We start from the raw sequence: 8,016 nt of genomic DNA on the forward strand, positions 1-8,016 counted from the left end.
AACAAGTATTGGATGATATCGCCTTGCATGTAAAATCGCCGATATGTAACTCCGATATAAGCAGTCCTGCAGCTTGTTTACCATGCCAGTTAACAGCTTAATGTCCTCCACTAAGCAAACAAGGTTGGTCTTTTCTTGTATGTTAGTGAAGCCATTTATAAGAGGTAGTAGGCTAAGGGCTACTATAGGAGCTATCATGCGCACCTGCTACTGTACATAGCAGCTAAGCACACAAAAGCACACAAGCTAGACATACAAAATAAGTGTCCTTAGTTGAACAATGATGAAGTCTTAACCCTTGGATGCACAACCTACTAATACCCACACCCTTCCACGAGTCGGGGTCAAAAATTACCCCAATTAATATCATTGTGCTTCTGCAATAAAGTGGGTTGTTATTCTTCAATCTTTAACGAAGAGTTGTAATATTTTCATATTCCAGGTATTCCTCATAAAAAATGTTTATGACATGAGACCATTTGCATTTGTTTTTTTTATAAATTTTAAGAAATTACAGTTTTTGTATCACAACCCCACTTTTCCACAAGTGGGGTCAAAAATGACCCTAAGCAGTTCTTATGGAATGTTATTTGAACCTTTAATTCACAGCAACTCTGACTATCCCACTTACACATCTGATGTCAGCAGTCTCACCACCCAGAGGTCATTTTTACACAGCAACATACATGTAAGTAACTATTTGTTCATGTCAGCACCTCTTCTATTATATAATCAGACATGAATAGCTTCCATGCATCTGGGAGGCAGTGTTAAGCCCAGGTGCAGGCCCTGGCCAACTACTCAGAATATTGTGGCTAGGTGTATTAGCCTGGCTGGGATGCCAGGCTAAAACACTTTGCCCAGTAAGAGCCCTTGCGGATCATTCTATTGGACACAATATCGATTTCCTCTTGAGAGGACTCATCAGAGGACTCTTCTGTGTCTGACTGGCCTTGTTCATTGGGTGGACAATAGTCTGAGTCCTCTACATCTGAGATATCAGAATCTGAGTCATTAGGGACTTTTGGTTCCTGTAGAAGTGTGTGGTTTGTGTTTCCATGGCATTTCACAGTTGACAGTTCATACAAATCAGGCTGGTGATGTATGGAGGAGTGGTTTAGTATATTTCTACACTGATACCATGTAAATAAACAGACAATATTAGGTCAGAGTTATTTTACTGAAAATAATTAAATGAAATACAAAGCAATCTTATACAAAACGATATGATTTATAAAATAAAGTGTACTGAATTGTTTATAAAAAGTCAAGCTTCTGTCCGCAATGTCAAACAGTCAGAAAGTCATGCTCTCTGTAAATGATGAAATTATGAGGGTCAGGCGATTCATTTTGGTCCATTTTATCTTCAAGTCTGACTCCTCCGTAAATACGTTTAAAAGAATCTGTCCATTTCTCATAGCTTTGTGTATCGAAATTAAGTTTGTAAAAATAATAAACAACAATAAACTGCATGAAGTTTAAAGACTTTGGCTGAGTAAAACACTAAAAAGATGTTACACTGTTCAGCGTTCTGCACAAAGATGCCCCACAAAAGTTCCTCCATTTCGAAGGCTCATTTTGTTCTTCTTTCTCTCCGTTAGTTTGTTGTAATACAAAAGTAGAAAGTTGTCGCTTATATTCCAATGGCGGTCGTGTGCTTGAAATAGACGTTTTAGGAACGACCCCAACTGTGTTCAACCAATCATTGTTTGACAGCACAGCCCGCCCCCGAAAAGGTTCTTGGTCGCTTGGAAAAGTACTAGTAAGCTAGGAGGAACTCTGAAAGGTTCCAGCTAGGAGGAACTCTGAAAGGTTCCTAAAGAACTAAATTAACTTGGGTAGTTTTTAGTGGAAAGACAGGAAGAACTTTATTTAGTTCCTGCGGTAGAAAAGGGCCTAATGCCTTCGATGGGCTCTTCATTCCTTCGGTCCTGGATCATTGTCGGGCAAGGTCCGCAGTGATCCTAGTGACCATGCTACTTTGGATAAATAAATAAAATATTAGAAAGGACAATTTTTAAAATGCACAGAAAACCAAAATCATATTAAAAAAATCATATAAAATAACTAACTAATACAACTTTAGCCTATTTTTGAGTTAGCTAGGTCAGGTATAAAGTGTGTGCGTGTAAATGTGGTGTGTGTGCGTGTTTGAGATAACAATACTATGTTACCTACTTAAATACTATACTGTTAGCTAACAACAAAGGAGGCTAATCTGATCACACATTTCACACATTTGATCACTCATTTGATCACATATTATAATCTGTCGCATTGCTGGCAGTAAGTCGGACACGTTTCCAGTGAGGGTTGGACTCCGCCAAGGCTGCCCTTTGTCACCGATTCTGTTCATAACTTTTATGGACAGAATTTCTAGGCGCAGTCAAGGCGTTGAGGGGATCTGGTTTGGTGGCTGCAGGATTAGGTCTCTGCTTTTTGCAGATGATGTGGTCCTGATGGCTTCATCTGGCCAGGATCTTCAGCTCACGCTGGATCGGTTCGCAGCTGAGTGTGAAGCGACTGGGATGAGAATCAGCACCTCCAAATCCGAGTCCATGGTTCTCGCCCGGAAAAGGGTGGAGTGCCATCTCCGGGTTGCGGAGGAGACCCTGCCCCAAGTGGAGGAGTTCAAGTACCTCGGAGTCTTGTTCACGAGTGAGGGAAGAGTGGATCGTGAGATAGACAGGCGGATCGGTGCGGCGTCTTCAGTAATGCGGACGCTGTATCGATCCGTTGTGGTGAAGAAGGAGCTTAGCCGGAAGGCAAAGCTCTCAATTTACCGGTCGATCTACGTTCCCATCCTCACCTATGGTCATGAGCTTTGGGTTATGACCGAAAGGACAAGATCACGGGTACAAGCGGCCAAAATGAGTTTCCTCCGCCGGGTGGCGGGGCTCTCCCTTAGAGATAGGGTGAGAAGCTCTGCCATCGGGGGGGAGCTCAAAGTAAAGCCGCTGCTCCTCCACATCGAGAGGAGCCAGATGAGATGGTTCGGGCATCTGGTCAGGATGCCACCCGAACACCTCCCTAGGGAGGTGTTTAGGGCACGTCCGACCGGTAGGAGGCCACGGGGAAGACCCAGGACACGTTGGGAAGACTATGTCTCCCGGCTGGCCTGGGAACGCCTCGGGATCCCCCGGGAAGAGCTGGACGAAGTGGCTGGGGAGAGGGAAGTCTGGGTTTCCCTGCTTAGGCTGCTGCCCCCGCGTCCCGACCTTGGATAAGCGGAAGAAGATGGATGGATGGATGGATTATAATCTGTTAATACAAAATAAATTCATAAATGGAGATAATATTTACATGTATGTTGTAAAAATTACCTCCTGGGTGGTGAGACTGCTGACATCAGATGTGTAAGTGGGACAGTCAGAGTTGCTTTGAATTAAAGGTTCCATAGGAACTGCTTTGGGTCATTTTTGATCTAACTTGTGGAAGAGTGGGTTAGTGATACAAAAAGTGCAATTTCTTAAAATTCATGAAAAAATAATTAAAATACAACATGGCCTCATGTCAAAAACATTTTTTATGAGACACCTGAAATATGAATATATTACAAGTTTTCATTTTAAGATTTTTAAGAAAAAGAAACCATGGGGTCGTTTTTGACGCCACGTGTGCATCTAAGGGTTAAACACGACATCTGTCAGAATAAACAAGTATCAAATAATTATAGGGAGTATATTACAGATACAAACTCTCAAAGGCAGAAGCTTATTAGAAAGTCTGCACTAACAACCGTGTCTGGATCAGTCATGCGCTAAACTTTATTAATTATTGTGGCCACTAGGTGTCGCTGCCAAACTAATTTCCACTTGTGAAATGAGTCCTGTTAATATCATATGAAATTAATATCAGGATCGCACAATACGTATGGCTCCAGTAGTGTTAATCGTATTGGAAGTGAAAAAAGACACCCTTAGTAATTACTGTTACTTTTTTTGAAAATATTGAGAAGTGTTTCATGAGATAAGAATGCATAGTGTTATATCTGTGATTTTGAGTATGTTCCTTTTTAAAGGAGGTACCTGTTGAATGATGTGTGACGTGACATAGCCAAAGTGGAGTTAGCTGAGTATCAGTATGAGTTGTGACTGACAACATCTCCTGTTGAATGTGTTGAGCCAATAAAAGTGCTCGGTGGCTGTCTGTCCTTGACCACAAGTGGGACAGTATAATACGGTGCCATGTTTCACAGTAATTAATAGTCAAAATTACAGTTTGGCCTATGCCTTCCTTTTTATAATCTTTCTATCCTGAGTGAACTCCCCAACCAAATAAGATATGTACATATCAATAATATGTAATGTTATACGTAATATGTAATATGTATTGTGGCCAAACAGCTCAATTTTTGTTTCATCTGACCACAGAACTTTCCTCCAGAGAGTCTTATCTTTGTCAGTTGATGTCAGATGAAACAAAAATTTAGCTACAATACCCAGCAATATGTTTGGAGGAGAAAAGGTGAGGCCTTTAATCCCAGGAACACCAAGTCTACCGTCAAGCATGGCCAATGGAACTGGTGCTTTACAGAGAGTAAATAGGACAATGAAAAAGGAGGATTACCTCCAAATTTTTCAGGACAACCTAAAATCATCAGCCCAGAGGTTGGGTCTTGGGCGCAGTTGGGTGTTCCAACAGAACAATGACCCCAAACACACGTGAAAAGTGGTAAAGGAATGGCTAAATTAGGCTAGAATTAAGGTTTTAGAATGGCCTTCCTAAAGTGCTGACTTAAACTTGTGGACAATGCTGAAGAAACAAATCCATGTCAGAAAACCAACAAATTTAGCTGAACTGCACCAATGTTGTCAAGAGGAGTGGTCAAAAATTCAACCAGAAGCTTGTGGATGGCTACCAAAAGCGCCTTATTGCAGTGAAACTTGCCAAGGGACATGTAACCAAATATTAACATTGCTGTATGTATACTTTTGACCCAGCAGATTTGGTCACATTTTCAGGAGACTCATAATAAATTCATAAAAGAAACAAACTTCATGAATGTTTTTTGTGACAAACAAGTATGTGCTCCAATCAGTCTATCACAAAAAAATAAGAGTTTTAGAAATTATTGGAAACTCAACACAGCCATGACATTATGTTTTTTACAAGTGTATGTAAACTTTTGACCACGACTGTATTTACTCTGGGTCAGTTCCTCGTTGCATCACACTGTGTGTCATTTTAATGTGTTTAGCTTTGCTTCAATGGACACACCAGGGTTTGTTTGTGTAAGTGCTGCAGCGAAGGTTCAGTAAATAAGAGCTCTGTAAGAATGTTTGTGTTCACTATATGAGCTTAGAGCAGCACTGCTGTTATTTGCTATGGTTGAATTATCAATTAAAGGCCTACTGAAACCCACTACTACCGACCACGCAGTCTGATAGTTTATATATCAATGATGAAATCTTAACATTATAACACATGCCAATACGGCCGGGTTAACTTATAAAGTGACATTTTAAATTTGCCGCTAAACTTCCGGTTCGAAACGCCTCTGAGGATGACGTATGCGCGTGACGTAGACCGGCGAACACGGGTATGCCTTCCACATTGAAGCCAATACGAAAAAGCTCTGTTTTCATTTCATAATTCCACAGTATTCTGGACATCTGTGTTCGTGAATCTGTTTCAATCATGTTCATTGCATTATGAAGAAGGAAGCTGAGCAAGCAAAGAAGAAAGTTGTCGGTGCGAAATGGACGTATTTTTCGAACGTAGTCAGCCACAACAGTACACAGCCGGCGCTTATTTGTTTACATTCCCGAAAGATGCAGTCAAGATGGAAGAACTCGGATAACAGAGACTCTAACCAGGAGGACTTTTGACTTCGATACACAGACGCCTGTAGAGAACTGGGACAACACAGACTCTTACCAGGATTACTTTGATTTGGATGACAAAGACGCAGACGTGCTACTGTGAGTATGCAGCTTTGGCTTCTAAACATTTGATCGCTTGACCGTATGTGCGCAACTTTTTTTTGCGTATGTACGTAACTTTTTTAAAATATATAAGCTTTATGAACCTTGGGTTAGGTGAACGGTCTTTTGGGCTGAGTGATTGTGTGTGTTGATCAGGTGTTTGAATTGTATTGGCGTGTTCTATGGAGCTAGGAGCTAGCATAGGAGCTAGGAGCTAGCATAACACGTACCGTACCGTACGTGCGCGTCACGTACGTAACTTTTTAAAAATATATAAGCTTTATGAACCTTGGGTTAGGTGAACGGTCTTTTGGGCTGAGTGATTGTGTGTGTTGATCAGGTGTTTGAATTGTATTGGCGTGTTCTATGGAGCTAGGAGCTAGCAGAGGAGCTAGGAGCTAGCATAACAAACACGCAGGTGTTTTTATGCAGGATTAATTTGTGGCATGTTAAATATAAGCCTGGTTGTGTTGTGGCTAATAGAGTATATATATGTCTTGTGTTTATTTACTGTTGTAGTCATTCCCAGCTGAATATCAGGTCACCCCCGGCTCTCACAGCATCTTCCCTATCTGAATAGCTTCAACTCCCCACTAGTCCTTCACTTGCACTTTACTCATCCACAAATCTTTCATCCTCGCTCAAATTAATGGGGAAATTGTCGCTTTCTCGGTCCGAATCTCTCTCACTTCATGCGGCCATCATTGTAAACAATAGGGAACTTTGCGTATATGTTCAACTGACTACGTCACGCTACTTCCGGTAGGGGCAAGCCTTTTTTTTATCAGATACCAAAAGTTGCAATCTTTATCGTCGTTGTTCTATACTAAATCCTTTCAGCAAAAATATGGCAATATCGCGAAATGATCAAGTATGACACATAGAATAGATCTGCTATCCCCGTTTAAATAAAAAAAAATTCATTTCAGTAGGCCTTTAAGTGTTAGCTTATTTGTTGATTCAAGTCAACTTACGTCATGAACATTCAAGATGACTTAAGAATTGGCATACTGTATAGTTCTTCTTGAATTTCTACTGTATATTGTGCTTAATTGACATTTTTAAACATGAGCTCGGGCAGCTCAACAGCTTAGGTCAAAAATAAAGTTTTGATTGTCTCTGAAGAGTTATTTTAGGTCATATTTATATAGCATCAATTCTTTATCAAAATAAGGGGACCTTTGTTGCAAAACCAATTTTTCTTACCTATTGGTACATGTTTATGTGTATTTCGGATCTGCATAAGTCTCCAAAATGTTTCATTAAACCATGGAGGCATGGCAGAGACATTTATAAAACAATCTTACCTTCCTTCATACTTGTTATCAGCAAATATCTCCATATATGGTAGAAATATTTCGGAAAAGCTCTGTGCAAGTCCACCAGTGTTGTCAGTACGTTCCTTCTTTTTCCCTATCCTGTTGTCGTGGGGCAGACTGGCTCGTACATGCACATGCATGCTCCGCTGTTGACATTTCTAATAAAGAGTAGCGTATAGTTCTAACTTATATCTGTCAGTGGACTTCATATGGAAGCGCTTAAAACTACAACATGGCTGGCGGGGCATACTTGCCAACCCTCCCGAATTTTCCGGGAGACTCCCGAATTTCAGTGCGTCTCCCGAAAAACTCCCGGGACAACCATTCTCCCGAATTTCTCCCGATTTCCAGCCGGACCTGAGTGAGGACAGCCTGTCGTCACGTCCACTTTTCCTCCATATAAACAACGTGCCGGCCCAGTCACATTATAACATCTACGGCTTTTGGAGCTCAGTGCGCACACAACAAGAAGGAGACTATTATATATGTCTCCGTTATTGGGTGGGTACGGCTAATAAGCAGTTGCTCTTAAATGACGGTAAGTCGTAAGTACTTCCACCTTACGGTTACGTCACGACATAGCCAGACTGCAAACCCCCGCAAACAGAGGCATCTCATGCCAAAATGCTTGAACCTTGGATTTGACGCTCTGGAATTGTTTAACACGAGTATCCAACATGGTAACAACATTTGTAAGTCAGAAAGTTTGGAAGTCATCATAGGTCCCCTTTAAATACAGGCTAAGTAGTAGATAACCCGTTTTTCTTCTA

This window comes from Entelurus aequoreus, linkage group LG11, assembly GCF_033978785.1.
Source record: "Entelurus aequoreus isolate RoL-2023_Sb linkage group LG11, RoL_Eaeq_v1.1, whole genome shotgun sequence".
NCBI classification, from domain to species: Eukaryota; Metazoa; Chordata; class Actinopteri; order Syngnathiformes; family Syngnathidae; genus Entelurus; species Entelurus aequoreus.